The following is a 16,669-nucleotide window of genomic DNA, read 5'->3' on the forward strand; positions in this document are numbered from 1 at the left end:
TCTCACCTAAATACACTGTGTGGGTGCGTTGTATTTCAAAAATCCCTTCTATGGGGTGCGATGGGCGAGAAATGACAAATGGCAGTGTCATTCTGCGAGGTGGAGAAGCAATGGAAGCTTCCAGAATCTTCTCCTGTGACACTTGCCTCTCTGAATTCGACCAAGGATGAGTAAGAGATCATCAGTCTCCAAGTGGAATCAAGAACTATCAGAGGGAAGACACTAATCAAATCATAAGCTGATTCATCTCCATTACAGATATCTATATGTGGATCCCTCATCCCAGAGATCCAGAGGCTGGAATTTTGCATATTGTAAGGAATCGCTGTTGGTTTCTTGAGACAAACATCAGATTGTTGGGTGATCTAAGCTTTGTATGAGGTGAAGAGGGGCTTCCTTGCTGAGAGGTTGATGCTGGGTCAGAACAACTGGTTGTAACTCCCCTTGGCTCTTTCTTGTTTATCAATAAAAGCTATTCAAGTTGTCCTCCATGCTCTTGTGTCATTGATGTTTGCTACATTTGTATGGTCAATTTACATCTGATCCTAGATTGTTTATGATTATAGATCCATGTCTTTGTATAGTGCTATGCTACTGTGATCTTACAGGTACTTTGTGAAGCTAGGCGTGCAAGGGAACAGGTAGTTAAAGACTATCAAAGAAGAGAGGAATCAAATCAGGAGATTAGTGCAAGACAGAGGTTGGTCTTTCTGTTCCTCTCTATCTATAATTCATAAAGGAAAAATGAAAGTAGATTTCCTCTGTTTGTTTCTAAGGCAGCTGTCACACCTTAGTGGGATAGAGCAGTTCTATATAGACACTTTTCCCTGTAACATGATCTTGAACCCTATAATAACTAAAGCTCAAATTTTTACATAATCAAATGTATTTCAATTATCATCTTTTGATATCAACTAACAATCCAAATTTACTTCAATTACCATCTTTTGACATCAATTAATAATTCAAAATGACTTCAATTACCATCTTTTGACATCAATTGACATCAACAAGAAAATTGTTGATAAATAAAAAACCCTCAAGGAGACAAAAAAATATGATCATTAATTTAACGGAAAATTAATTTAAGTAATAATTTAAAGCAACTATAATTAACAATTCAAATTTATATCAATTTAAGTAATAATTTAGAACAACTATAATTAACAATTCAAATTGATATCAATAGAGAAAAGTTGTTGATAAAGAAAAAACCCTTGGAGGGACACATCAATAGGGAAACAATTGTTGATGAAGGAAAATTCCTAAAGATCGATTATCCAAAATATTATTTTGAATAACCATTGTTTAACAGTTTTACATTTTGAAATTTGACTAGAATTCAACAAACCTTTAGTCAGATTGTGAATTTTTGTTATTTAAAATGCATAAGTGGATTCAACACCCTGCAAAATCCCTGGAACACTAAAATTATGAAATTCATAGCTCAAACTTATTATTCTAACACAAATGTCTTAAAAAAAACTCCAAAACATAAAACAAAGAGTACAACCCAACGAAAAGAGGAAAATCTGTAGTAAATCCCTAGTTTATTGTAAGTATCATGCTCGAAAAAGGAAGACACCTACTATATTAAAAAAAAGGAGTTTCCTTGAGACATATTTCGAAGGAAAAATATGGTTTAATTTTGAGATAATAAACTAAAGAGGCCATAATTAGCATCTTTTAAGTCGTGTGGTACATCACTTTAATAGATCAAAGATGAATTAAAATTTACAATGTGATCACAACAAATGGGTTTTTATCAAAAATCTCATAGAGTTCGGATCAGTCTAAGTTATCTTACAACTAACTTGGACAATGAATAAAATAAATTAATAAACTCACTTACTCGCAACAACAGAAGGAGACAACATCACATTTTGCAAGTTGAACCTTTTTGCTAGGAACCAAAAATGTGACATGATAGTAGAACGAGACAAAATCACATTTTGCAAGTTGAACCATTTTTCCAAGAACCAAAAATGTGATGTGATAACGTATATAGGGCATCATCACATAAACAAGCTAGATAATTTGGGATGAGGAAATTGGATAACCAAATTCATCAATCCAAATGACTAACACCCACAATATGTTCCTACAAGAAAGTTATTTTATAGAAATGGTGACTTGGATCAAAATGTGGTGAGACAAGATACCCACAATGTGTTCCTACATGCAAACTATTTTAAAACAATAATGAGATTCCCTAGCTCTCAATTTGGTGAGACAAGTTCTATTGCCACAAGAGGCTTTCCTCTTCATTAAATCTAATATAGATAAGTTGATTGGATGCTCATTAAACACAACTATTTACATAGGCAAATCTAAGAATGAACCCATCTTTCCATGTCCTTAGAAGAGCCTGAACCCAATTAAAGGTCACTACATATATAACAAATGAACATATTATCCACGATATAAATTTTACCCAGATAGGGAATAAAAGCATGATGAAACTCATTCCAAAAAAGATATATTATAGAATATGGGTGAAAAGCTAACATTTACAAGCACACTGGATTTAATAGCATACTTATGGGAGGATTATTCTTATAGACAAATGTAAGTCGACAAAGAGCATAGTTTAATTTACAAATTACAAATAGGGACAGATGATCTGTAAAAAAACCAATGAAATGTATTGTGAAAACACCCTCATCAATTTTATCCAATTAAGAAAGGGACAAAATGTCTCTAACATTGGGAGTGAATTTACATAAATTTATCTTATAATTAAACAAAATAACTTTAATGGAACTCCTCAACATAATTACAAATTGTTCCCATGTAATTTGATAATCTTGAATAAAATACTAATGCTATCGCACACATCACAAACTTCAATTCTCCATGTGTTTTGAGTTTTTGGGAGGTACGTAAAATAAAATATTGAATTGTTGCTATAATGTTTTTGTGGATATTATTAATCCCAACTAGTAGAATTTAAGAATTTTCAACTACCGAAACAAAGACATACACTAGCTTACAAAGACAGACTCTACTGCAATTTGCACTGTGAATGGAGGACACTTATAGCTTCCCATTTACCAAGTGGAAATGCTCTAGACTAATTTACATGCTGCTGATAATTTGTATATGCATAAGGGGCATAACCTTACTTATTGGGATCCTGAGGTTGTGGTGCATAACCATAACCTGCATCATATCCTTGTTAGTAACCATAATAAGCTCCATTCCATTGATTTGGATTTGGTTGTTGGGGTTGAACCCACCCAACAGTCTGCAACTACAACAATATAAATCCATCATATGAATTGACATCAAGAATAATCACTTAAGCAACAATTGTACCATTAAAAGCATTTACTTATTTGTTTTCAGGACTTCATCCCCAAGAAAGACGAATGGCTTGCTGACCAAGAAATGTACCATGTAGCATTTGCAATGCTTCATCTACAAAAGCCTTGTAAATGAAATGATTTTGTCAAAATCAATACAAGAATTAAACTATTAAAATTTGAACCAACATTGGTTTCTAAAATTTCAGATTCTATGTGAAGTGGCAAGCTTATGCATGTCGAGAAAATGAAGAGTAGAAAGCTACATTCTAATGCTTTGCATTGTATCTTGACATGTTGAAATATACTATACAAGAAAGTGTGCAATAGGTGCTTAAAAATATTCATAAGAAATACCTGTTACTAAACTAGCCAAATCCACAATGTTTGCCCTCTGGTATTTTGACATGCACAAGTTCTCCAAACTGGACAAATAATGATCTCAACATTTCATCTATCGCAATTGGGTCTAATCCACCCACAAATAGCTGTCCAAAAGGAAATTGGAATAAGAATATAAAGTCACAAATTCCTTGAAGAAATGAAAGCACACGAAGAGACAAACAAAAACAAAGGAACACACTACTGTATCATTTGGATCATTATCTGAGGCAACTACTTGAGGAAGAACCGCCGTTGCTGCAAACAAAGAACTTGTGAGGGGTATAAGAAATATATAGAACAAATAAAGGAAAACAACAGATATTAAACAAATGATATATCTCAATAAATTATCACATAGAAAACCCTACATTAATAAATAATCACATAACATTTCATAAACAATAAACATAGCCAAAATTGATGGCTAAAGAAACTACACTAAAAGGAACAATCATACCTAATATGACGAACTAGTAACCAAGGTGTAATCAGTTGCCACCAATGGCAAGCAACTTGCTAAAATCCTTTACAAAAAGTTAAAATAAATGATGTATGATAGGAATATTAGGCATGCATTCAGAATGGGTAAACATAACATAAAATAATAATAATACCAACATATGGGAAACTATTATTAGTTTCTCAAAACCAAAGGCAACATAGGGCAAGACATTTTTTTCTAGATCAATAGAAAATTAGGTTTACATCAAATTAGGCATGCCCTCAATCTTTTATGCCAAGATCCATAACAATTACACTTCCGAAAAAATCAAATCTTGGCTTATATGATCGAACATTCATATGTTGCACCATCCATCCATAAAATATTAATCTTAGATTAAATTAGCCTTAAAATTTTGAAGCTGACAACATCTTGAGGGGCTCAACAAATAACCCATGTTACTGGAAATTCCACCCCTAGGCATTGGAAACATGACTCAAAACATTCATCACTTTTCAAATTTTCCAGTAACTCCTCTTTTGGATTTATTTCCAAGTTTGAAATTCACAAATGATGTTTGTTGGACATTAAATAAATCAACACTCCCCATGTGTTTCTCAACATGGACTAACCACCTCTCGTGGATTATTATCTCTGGCGATGTGATCGTTGTTAAACACTTGCAGGTTTTGGTCTAACGACAATCATGATTCCCAACAAGTAGTATCAAAGCATAGGTCACAAGTTTGATCCACACCTGGCTTGGGCTAGGGGGGGGGATTCTTGCACATTAGATAGACTAGTTCTCCCTGGGTTTTTCACAACATGGAATAACCACCTTTAGTGGATCCTTATCTCTCATGGTGCAATCATTAACTAACACTTGCGGGTCTAATGGCAATTTTGATTCCCAAAAATGGTACCTTGAAATTTTCATGTCTAGAGGAAACTTGGGGCAGTTGTTGTAGAGATGACCCAGGTTCAAATACTGGAAAACTATCAACTACCCTGCAAGGGGTCTGCCATTTTACGGGGGCATGTGGCCTCATAGATGTAACCACAATTTGTGCCAATCAATGTTGTTGCCTTGTGATAGCAGGCATGCACTTAATACATAATTTTCATTGACCTAACTAGTACCAATACTACTTGCTCAAAGTTTAAGGTTTAACTTTCATATCTTCCTTAACTCAGACTTCTTGAAAAGAACAATTTGTACCAAGAAATTTTGTTGCCTTGTTGTAGCACGCAAGCAATTAATACATAATTTGCATTGACCTACCTAGTACCACTACTCCTTGCTCATATCTTAGGGTTATACCGTTTTCATCTTCCCAAACTCACACTTCTTGGAAATAATACTTCAATACCCTCCTCTCCCCCATAATATAAGGGCTAGGGTTTAGCAAATATACAACGCAACATGTTCAAATATTGGAAAGATATCAACTACCCTACATGGGTTCTACCATATTACAGGGGCATGTAGCCTCTTAGATGTAGCCACAATTTGTGCCTAGCATTATTGTTTCCTTGTTATAGCGTGCAGGCAATTAATACATAATTTGCATTGACCTACTTAGTACCACTAGTCCTTGCTTGGATCTCAGGGTTTACCTTTCATATCTTCCTGAACTCAGACCGCTTGGAAAGAACAATTTGTACCAATAATTATTGTTTCCTTGCTATATTGTGCAAGAAATTAATACATAATTTGCATTGACCTACCTTGTACCACTAGACCTTGCTCAGTTCTCAGGGTTTATCCTTTATATCTTCCTGAACTCACACTTCTTGGAAAGAATACTTTAGTGCCCTCCTCTCCCCCATAATAAAAGGGCCAGGGTTAATAGATATGCAACACAACAAGTTCAAATATTGGCAAGCTATCAACTACCCTGCATGGGGTTTACCATATTAAAGTGGCATGTGGCCTCTCATATGCAATAACAATTTGTGCCAAGAATTATTGTTGCCTTGCTATAGTGTGCAAACAATTAATACATAATTTGCATTGACCTACCTAGTACCACTAGTCCTTACTTAGATCTTAGGGTTTACCTTTTATATCTTCTTGAACTGAGATTGCTTGGAAGAACAATTTGTACCAAGCATTGTTGTTTCCTTGTTGTAGCTTGCAAGAAATTAATACATAATTTTCATTGACCTAATTAGTACCACTAGTCCTTGCTCATACTAAGGGTTTACCCTTTATATCTTCCTAAACTCACACTGCTTGGAAAGAATACTTCAATGCCCTCCTCTCCCCCATAATACAAGGGCCAGGGTTCAACAGATATATAACACACATACAACACAACAAGTTCAAATATTGGCAAGCTATCAACTACCCTGCATGGGGTATACCATACTATAGGGGCATGTGGCATCTTAGATGTAGCTAAAATTGTGCCAAGGATTGTTGTTTCCTTGTTGTAGCATGCAAGCAATTAAGACATAATTTGCATTCTCCTACCTAGTGCCACTAGTCCTTGCTTAGATCTTAGGGTTTACGCTTTGTATCTTCATGAAAGACTAAAGGTACATTATTCACTAACTTCAATATTCTCATGATTACCTTCACATTTAATTATTACAATAAGGGTTGTGTATAAGGACCTTACCATGCTTTGAATCAAAGATAAGCTTATAATGCTTTCAATGCATTACACGTATGTTTCAATACAACATGCCCCTAGAATAGTAAAAATAAAGACTAAATGTACATTACTCAATAAACTTCTCATGATTACCTTTGCAGTTAATTATTATAATATGGGTTGAATCGAGACCTTGAAATGAATATATTTAGAGAGGTTCAAACTAGAATCCTAACCGTAGGTCATTTGGGTAACCACCATTTTTTTTTAATAATAGAATCAACCTAAGTAGCTCACTGCACTGCACATACAATTTTTGTGAGATCCTTCCAAAAAAATTGTTTCACACTGAAACCTTTTTCTTTGCTCTATCTAATTTCCACACAAGGAAACTCTCACAAATTTGACTTGTGGGTTGATAGGAACATCATGTATTGATAATATTTTACAATGACAAACAACAATCCACTCTAGTTCATATCACCTACCTTCCTATGCAAGAGGATCTCCAGTCTAGCTCATATCACATAACTTCTTACACAAGAGTATGCAGTTTTCATGTGTTGGGTAACCTGTAAAGTTAACACTAATCCCAAAGGTAGATGATTGGATCCAAAGTATCTAATAAAACCTATTATATGTAATAGTAAATGTCAGGTATCAACACAAAAGATGAAAGATGCAATGTAAGATATACAATAACTTCATTAAACCCAATTTCTTACATCCTGTTTGAGAAGTTTGTAATACCAAACGTTGCCAACTGTTTCAAATCAATTTAGATAGGCATCCACCAAAGAAGGTGGCATCCACTTGGATGTACAAACACAAAATACAAAAATAATGTTGAAGCCTCCCATTTCCTTACATCCAGTTTAAGTAGTTTATAATACAAAACACTACTCAAGCACTGTTCCAAATACGTCTACAGTAGTAAATTGTTTCAACTCAATTTAAATAGGCTAAGTTATATGATAGGACAACCACACCATGAAGGTGACATCCACTTGAGTATCCTTTACAAAAAATCCAAAAGATAGTCTCAAAGCCTCCAAACTGTTAATCAATCATTCATGGCAACACGACCTATGCCAACCATATACCATGCCTACCTACAAGATGCCTTGAATGGTTGAAAATATTTTGTAAAGATACAAAAGATGAAAAATAATATGGACAATGAGAAATTGGGGGAAAAAGCTTATATCGTTCTATGTTGAAACTTAAAAAAAAAAGAATTGAATAGTAAACTTTCTATAAAAAATAAAGGAAACAACCATATTAAAATAAGAAATGGAGAAAGTGACTATATAAATAGGATTTTGGAAAACGAAAGCTAACAAGGTGGACAAATCATGAATAGACAAGAAAACAATTGCTCGATGGTAGGATAAAATGCTACAAAAATGTCGAATGACAAAATAAGAGTTCATTATGTAAATAGTAAAACTGACCTAAGTGAGGTAGTCCACTAAAAAGATGTTTTTTCTATGCCGAATTTTGTTCCAGGTGCCAAAGGGAATAGAGCCTCTCAGCATCTTGCTTTGAGACAACATTAATTTTATAAGCTTTCATAACATTGATCTCCAATTAAAATTTTCCCAATTTCAAAAAAGAAAGGAAAATAATTGGAAGGAAATGACTTTGCAGATAACCTGAAGCAACCACCATGGTTTCTCTTGAGGTAGTTAAAATATAAATTAATTCCAAAGATTAGAAAAGTTGGCTTGTATAGAACTCACTAGTTTTAAAAACCTCACACATCACCTAACCATATTCTAGTGTAATTTAAAAAAGATGTTAATAAGGTATAATGGATTCAAACATAATTGGAATCAAGAATATACAAAAAAGCATATGCAATACCATCCAACTACTAATTTAGAAAGGAAAGTACTCGATACATAGACTAGAGCCTAAAGCTACACAAAATAGAGGCAAGAAAAAGCATATTTGATCCATATCGATGGAAAATATGATTTTTTCCAACCAACACAACCATTAGCCACCAAGGCTAGCATCAGATACAAGACTAATTAAATATTCAAAAAATCAATACATTTATGTATACATTTGCACAACTTACGTTTAGGATATGGTTGCTGAAAAATTGTAGTCTTATTTGTTGTGGTAGGACCTATTCGCATAGGTCTTAAGGAACAAAACACCCCATTCATCTCTGTCATAGCCCAAACTTGATGATTCTCATCCCCAAACCTTACAAACCCATATCCTTTTGAACAACTTGTAACCCTATCAGTAACAACCTTGGGTCCTTTCAAAGTTTGGTATCTAGTTCAGAATGCCTCTTGCAACAAATGGTATGTCATATCAGATGCCAAATATCTAACAAATATAGGATAATCAGGTGCAATCTCAGTCCACTTTTCTCAAATGCCAAAGGTTTCCCAGTTTATCCTATAAAATTGTTTAGTGTTGGGCATCTGTGCACCATTTTAAGTTTGCAAAGCTCTCTTAACTCCTATGTGCCTTGCAAACTCCATAAAGCCATAACCCTGCCATAACCCTATGATTGTCCAATCTGTTTATTGCAAATAATTTTAACAGAAACAACCTGGCATTGTGATGTAGGAGCATCTGGACTTAGCCAGCAATGTGATTGTTTGTTCACATGCTGTGGCTAAATGAGTTAAATTTCATTGACTTGAGTGGTCAAAAGTCAGTTTTGGTAGAGAGGGTTGGATCTCTCGAAAATGATTTTTACTTCATTATTGTAATAACTAGAAAATTGTATTATTTTAGACTAAGAGATAAGTTGTTAGCATAGGTGTGTAACAAAGCTTAAGAATAGAGATTTGATTGCTAGATTGATTAAAATAGCGATTGAGTAGTTAGTGCAGTTAGAATAGGATTTGACTCATAAAAGAGAATAAAATGTAATGGAGAAAAATTGGGTGGGATGATTGAGAATTGAGTGAGAAGCGACAGTTTGAGTGATAGATATGGTTTTGAGATTGAGACAAAGGTCAAATAAATTGTTGTAATTAAGACGAGAGGGCCAAGACTCTGTAACTTCTATTATATTGAATAAATTGATTCAGTGTGCAACTGTGTGTTAATCCTGATGCATAATCTCGTTTACATCTGTGTATCTGCATTCTGAAACCTAACTAGGTATTTCCTCTGTTTTCATGCTTTAATTGTAAATCTCAGTGTTTATGCGTTTATCATTAATCGTGGTCATTTAGCGTTAATGGGTAATCTTAGAATTAGTCGCTAAACATTTATTAAGCGCTTTATTAAAGTTTGATTTAATGCACACGGGTTGTATTGGAAAAGCGAGAAGTAGTATATCGTGTGCCTTTCAAGTGGTAAGTAGTAATATTCCGAGTCCACGTGATTAGCTTTAGCACTCGACACGTCGCAATGGAGGAGAGAGAAAACCGCTTTTATCACGTGCCTTCGAAGTGATAAATACCGTGCTTGAATCCACGCGAAATCACGTGATGACAATTGGATCAGACGGACAGATTGACGGTAGAGAATCAACGAGCTAGTTAGTGATCGGGGTGAGTGATGACTGTTAGATCCGGAGAGAGGATATCAATGACATAGAGTGAAGCGCCTGTTTAAAAAAGGGAAAGTCAACGTGGGACCGACGTGTTTAGGAAAAAAAACGGGACCCTTAGGATAAAGTAAGCCACGTATAGAATCCGCTTGAACACATCTGATTGGTTATAAATTAACCAATAGTCTATTTTCAAGACGACCACCTTATTTTGATCAACCTCCTGCGTCATTTTGGTATCAGAGCATAAAGATTGAGTTTGACTGCAGTAAACATGCCGCCGAGGAGGGGAGCTGGCATAGGTCGAGGAAGACTTGAAGCAAATGCAGTTTTGCTGGAGGAGATCTAGAGTTTGCATACAAGGATGGACACAATGGAGACTACTCAGAGGAGAAAAACTGATGAAGGAGTTGCCAGTGCTACAGAAGAATCTTCTGAGGAAGAAGAAGAGGAGGAAAACGAAACTACCAAAGTTATCAAGATGTTGGATAAAGTAGGTGGAAATTCCTGTGTATGAAGGGAGTCTCAATGCAGAGAGCTGATGGATTGGATTAGTTCATTGGAAAAATATTTTGACTATGAGGAGGTTGATGACAAAAAGAAGGTGAAATTTGCGGTTACCAGATTGAAGGGTCATGCGGCTATTTGGTGGGATGAACTACAACATCCAGAATAAGAAAAGGAAAGTCCAAGATCAAGCAATGGGACAAAATGGTGAGTAAAATGAAAGCTAAATTTATGCCAAAAGATTATCAGTTAAATCTTTTCAAACAGTTACAGAATTTAAGGCAAAAAGGAGTGTCTGTTAAAGAATATACAAAAGAGTTTTATAAATTGAGTATTAGAGTAGGACATGTAGAGGATGACATGGATAAGGTAGCTAGATATATCAATGGCTTAAAATATGACATACAAGATGAGATCAACTTGCTAATTTTGAAGACCATTGAAGATGCTTATCAAGCAGGTTTGAAGGCATAAGAGAAGATGTTGAGGAAACAAAATCAGAGGAATAGAGGGAAAAGTTCAGTAAGAGGTAGAGGAACTACCATACCAAGGTTTCAACAACATCAAAGTGAAGCAGGAAGTTCAAGTAGTAGACCACCACAGAGGGGAGATTTTAATAGAGGAAGATTTGCACCCAGAGGAAGAGGTCGAGGAAGAGATATTCGGTGTTACACATGTGGAGAATGGGAACATGGATCATGGGACTGTCCTCATAATAGAAAAACCAGTCAGAGGAATGTGAATGTGGCTGAGGCAAAGGAAGAAACACCTCAAATTACAGAAAAGGAAGAATCCCCTGAAGTAGGAGAATCCATGTTGTTGAAAAGGGTATTGCTTAAGGCAGAGAAAGAGACAGGAGAACCAGCTCAGAGGAAGAGTTTATTCAGAACTACATGCAAATCCAAAGGTAAATGTTGTAAAGTGATAATTGACAGTGGAAGCACTGATAACCTTGTTTCTATAGAGATGGTGGACAAGCTAGGATTAGTGAAGACAGTACATCCTACTCCTTACAAAGTGTCATGGTTGCAGAAAGGACATCAGATTATTGTGATAGAACAATGCAAGGTAGAGATACAAATTGGTACTTATAAAGATGTGATATTGTGTGATGTAATGCCAATGGATGTATGCCATGTATTGCTAGGAAGACCTTGGCAGTTTGATCGGAAAGCTATTCATGATGGGAGGAGAAATACTTATACTTTGGAGAAGGATGGAAATAAACATACACTGCTACCATTGAAGGATGAAGCTGACAAAGGAGAACCTAGAAACAGTGTTATGCTAATGAGTGAAAAGGAGTTGTTGCAAGAGGTTGGAAAAGGTGAAGAAATGAATTTTTTTGTCATAGGGAGATTTAAGGTAATTTTGACTTCCACAAACTTAGATGATTTACCTGAAGAAATCAAAACTCTGTTGAATGATTTTTCTGATATTATTGTGGATGAGTTGCCAAATGCATTGCCACCAATCAGGAGTATTAGTCATCATATTGACCTAATACTAGGAGAAAGTTTGCCAAATAAAGCAGCATACAGATTAACTCCTCAAGAGAATGCAGAAGTTGGAAAACAAGGGCAAGAATTGATGGATGAGGGACTAATCAGAGAGAGTCTTAGTCCATGTGTTGTACCAAAATTAGTTAGTCCAAAGAAAGGAGGTGAATGGTGTATGTGTACAAATTCCAGAGCCATAAACAAGATCACTATCAGGTATAGGTTTCCTTTACCAGCATGGATGATTTGATGGATTGTTTGAGTGGGTCAAAGTATTTTACTAGAATAGATCTGAAGAGTGGATATGATCAAATAAGAATTAGAGAAGGAGATGAATGGAAGACTGCATTTAAAACAAACTGTGGGTTGTATGAGTGGTTAGTGATGTCTTTTGGACTCACTAATGCACCTAGCACATTCATGATATTAATGAATGAAGTCTTGAAGGAATATGCAGGCATGTTTGTTATTATTTATCTTGATGATATTCTAGTTTTTAGTAGAAGTAAAGAAGAACATCTAGAGCATCTTAATTTGGTTTAAGGACTTCACAGAAAGAGAAACTACTGATAAATATGAAGAAATGCAATTTCATGAAAGGAGAATTAATTTAATTGGGATTTGTAGTTTCTAAAGAAGGGCTGAAAATGGATCCAGAGAAAGTCCAAGCAATTTGGAACTGGCCTATCCCAAGGAATATATTTGAGGTAAGAAGTTTTCATGGTCTTGCAAGTTTTTATAGGAAATTTATCAGAGGTTTCAGTCAAATTTGTGCACCAATTATTGAAACAATCAAGGAGACTAATCAACCATTCAAGTGGATAGAAGCAGCAGACAGGAATTTTAAGTTGCTGAAGAGGAAAATCACAGAGAAACCAATTTTAGCTTTACCCGATTTTGAAAAAGTATTTCAAGTTGAAACAGAAACTAGTTGAGTTGCAATTGGAGCAGTTTTGAGTCAAGAACAGAGATCAATAGCATACTTTAGTGAGAAATTAAATGAAGCTAAGAAGAAGTATTCTTCTTATGATAAAGAATTTTATGCTATTGTACAAGCCTTAAAAAAATGGAGACATTATTTGCTACCAAAGGAGTTTATATTGTATTCTGACAATCATGCATTACAATTCATAAAAAACCAACCAAAATTGAACCAGAAACATGCCAAGTGGGTAGAGTTTTTGCAGAGCTTTACTTTTGTGATAAAACACACAAGTGATAAGTTGAACAAAGCTGTTGATGCTGTAAGCAGGGTAAATTTCATTGTGCAAGAATTAAAAGTTGGTGTTGTAGGATTTGAAGAAATGGTTAATATGTATAAAGATGATGCAGATTTCAAAGATATTTATGCAGCAGTACAAAATCCAATAGTTCATAACAGAAGTTGGTGGTTAGATTATCTTATCTAAGGAGGTTTATTGTTTAAAGGAAACAAATTGTGCATTCCCAAATGTTCTATGAGGGAAAACATAATAAAGGAGAAACACAACGGAGGATTATCTGGTCACTTTGGACAAGACAAAACCTTTGCTCAGGTAAATTCTTTTTACTATTGGCCAAAGATGCAGACGGATGTTAAAATATTTGTTGAGAAGTGTAGGATATGTCAGCATGCTAAAGGGAGAAGCCAAAATACAGGATTGTACCAGCCATTTCCAATACCAGACTGACCATGGGATGCAGTTAGCATGGATTTTGTTTTGGGGTTACCTAAAACTCAAAGGGGGAATGATTCCATTTATGTTGTGGTAGATAGATTTTCCAAGTTGGCACATTTCCTTGCATGTAAGAAGACTAGTGATGCAACACATATTGCTAATCTATTTTTTTTCAAAAATTGTAAGATTACATGGATTGCCTGTAAGTATTGTGTCTGATAGAGATACAAAGTTTGTAGGGCATTTCTGGAGAACTCTTTGGAAGAAACTAGGTGCTAACCTTAGTTTCAATTCAGCATACCTTCCTCAAATAGATGGACAGACCAAAGTGGTAAACAAAAGATTGGGGAACATATTGAGAAGTTTAGTGTATCAAAATCCTAAGTAGTGGGATTTCATATTGTTTTTGGGATGAATCCAAGAGGTGTGTATCAGCTCAGAAATTTGGGTAAACAGGAGACAAGAAGTGCAAAAGCTAAAGAGTTTGCAAAGCAAATGCAGAGACTACAAGAAGATGTCAAAGGCAGATTGTAGGAAAGCAGTGGCAAATACAAACAGAGAGCTGATATGAAAAGAAGAGAGAAATAATTCCAAGTGGGAGATTTAGTGATGGTATATTTGAGAAAAGAAAGATTTCCTGCTAAGACTTACAATAAACTAAAAATGAAAAAGATAGGACCATGTAGAATTGTAAGAAAGTTTTCAACTAATGCTTATGAAATTGAATTTCCAGAAGGAATTGGAATATCACCTATCTTCAATGTTGCAGATTTGTATCAATATAAAGAGACAAATATAGAGCTATAGAAGGAAGCTACAGAAGATGAAGTTCAAACTTTGAACTGGGAAGAAAAAATGCCAAAGACAATTAAGAAAGAGGTGGAAGCTGTTTTGGAGAAAAGAGTATCCAAAAGAACCAAAGGACATGTTTATTTTCAATATCTAGTCAAATGGAAAGGACATCCAGTGGAGGATGATAGTTGGTTGACAACAACAAAGTTACAGAAGTATGGAGTAAACCCTGAAAGTCTGAGGAATGATTCTTTTCTTCCCCGGGAGTCTGATGCAGGAGCATATGGACTTATCCAGCAATGTGATTTTTTGTTCACATGTTGTGGCTAAATGAGTTAAATTTCATTGACCACAGTGGTCAAAAGTCAGTTTTGGTAGAGAGGGTTGGATCTCTCGAAAATTATTTTTACTTCATTATTGTAATAACTAGAAAATTGTATTATTTTAGACTAAGAGATAAGTTGTTAGCATAGGTGTGTAACAGAGCTTAAGAATAGCATTTGATTGTTAGATTGATTAAAATAGCAATCGAGTTGTTAGTGCAGTTAGAATAGGATTTGAATCATAAAAGAGAAGAAAATGTAATGGGGAAAAATTGGCTGGGATGATTGAGAATTAAGTGAGAAGCGAGAGTTTGAGTGATAGATATGGTTTTGAGATTGAGACAGAGGTCAAATAAATTGTTGTAATTGAGCCGAGAGGGCCAAGACTCTGTATCTTCTATTATTTTGAATTACTTGATTCAGTGTGTAATTGTGTGTTAATCCTGATGCAGAATCTCGTTTACATCTGTGTATCTACATTGTGAAACCTAACCGGGTATTTCCTCTGTTTTCACGCTTTAATTGTAAATCTCAGTGTTTATGTGTTTATCATTAATCATGGTCATTTAGTGTTAATGGGTAATCTTGGAATTAAGCACTAAACGTTTAATAAGTGCTTTATTAAAGTTTGATTTAATGCACATGGGTTGTATTGGAAAAATTTGTTGAAAATGGAAACAAGAAATTGCTAAAATATAAGTGCTAAAAATAGCACTGCTAAAAATAGCGGTTTGGGTATGAGTGCTGGATTGAGAAACATGGAATGAAAAATGGAAGTGCTAAAAATAACATTCTATTTTTAGCAGTTCAATGTGGATTCCTATTTTAGCCAGTCCCTGGACTAGAAATAGGAAGTTAAATTCGAATTCGATATTAACAATAGTTTGTAAATTAATTAATTAATTGAATTTGAGTTAATTAGTTAAGGAATTATGAACTTGAAGTCTATGTGAGGGCATGCAATAGTTTCTCCTTTGATTGAGGGATTTAACCATTAGTTAAAGAATGAGGATGAGTTGTAATTAGTTGGCTCGGTTAACTGAGTCAAGTCCAGTTAGATTAATTTAACAAGTTGTTAAATTAATGAGATTCAGTTTGTTAATGCTTGCATGCATGTAACAACTGGTATTTTCATATAACTGAAGATTCACTCATGGATAACTCATGCATGTCAGTTCAGATAGAGACCCAGTTGAGATCAGATGGAGGGATAGTGTACTATCAGTTGCTAGGATATTCCTTGTGAATATTCCTTGCATGCATAAGGAATATTATTCCTTATGGATTGCGTAGTTGGACCTGAGGTTATAGCAGGTATGATGTGGCCAATTCACACATGTTATGACATTGGACCCCAATCAAAACTGCGCAAGGAAATAGGAGCTTGGAGGACTTGTGTAGCCTATATATTCAGGCCTAGGTAGTCCATGAGCTTTATCATTAGAGTACAGAGAGAGCAGGATAGCTTTTGAGCTGATTCTTTTTGTATGTTGTTGAGGATTTCCACTTGATTGATAATATAGAGATGGGGTTTTAGGCTGGTGTTTTCCCCAGGTTACATCTTTTGTGTTATGGTTGATTACTTCTCATTCTCAGTTATATCTGTTCATGCTTGATTAAGCTTACGCAA

General features: G+C 34.9%; 1 pseudogene; it reads right to left on the bottom strand.

The window, feature by feature from the left end:
* Positions 1-2,112: 2,112 nt before the first annotated feature.
* Positions 2,113-16,669, bottom strand: part of LOC149228640 (polyadenylate-binding protein RBP45A-like) — a 53,756-nt pseudogene continuing 39,199 nt past the window's right edge.

This window comes from Pinus tabuliformis, chromosome J (genome assembly GCF_031772625.1).
Source record: "Pinus tabuliformis cultivar Carrire ecotype Pingquan chromosome J, CPIR1, whole genome shotgun sequence".
NCBI lineage: Eukaryota > Viridiplantae > Streptophyta > Pinopsida > Pinales > Pinaceae > Pinus > Pinus tabuliformis.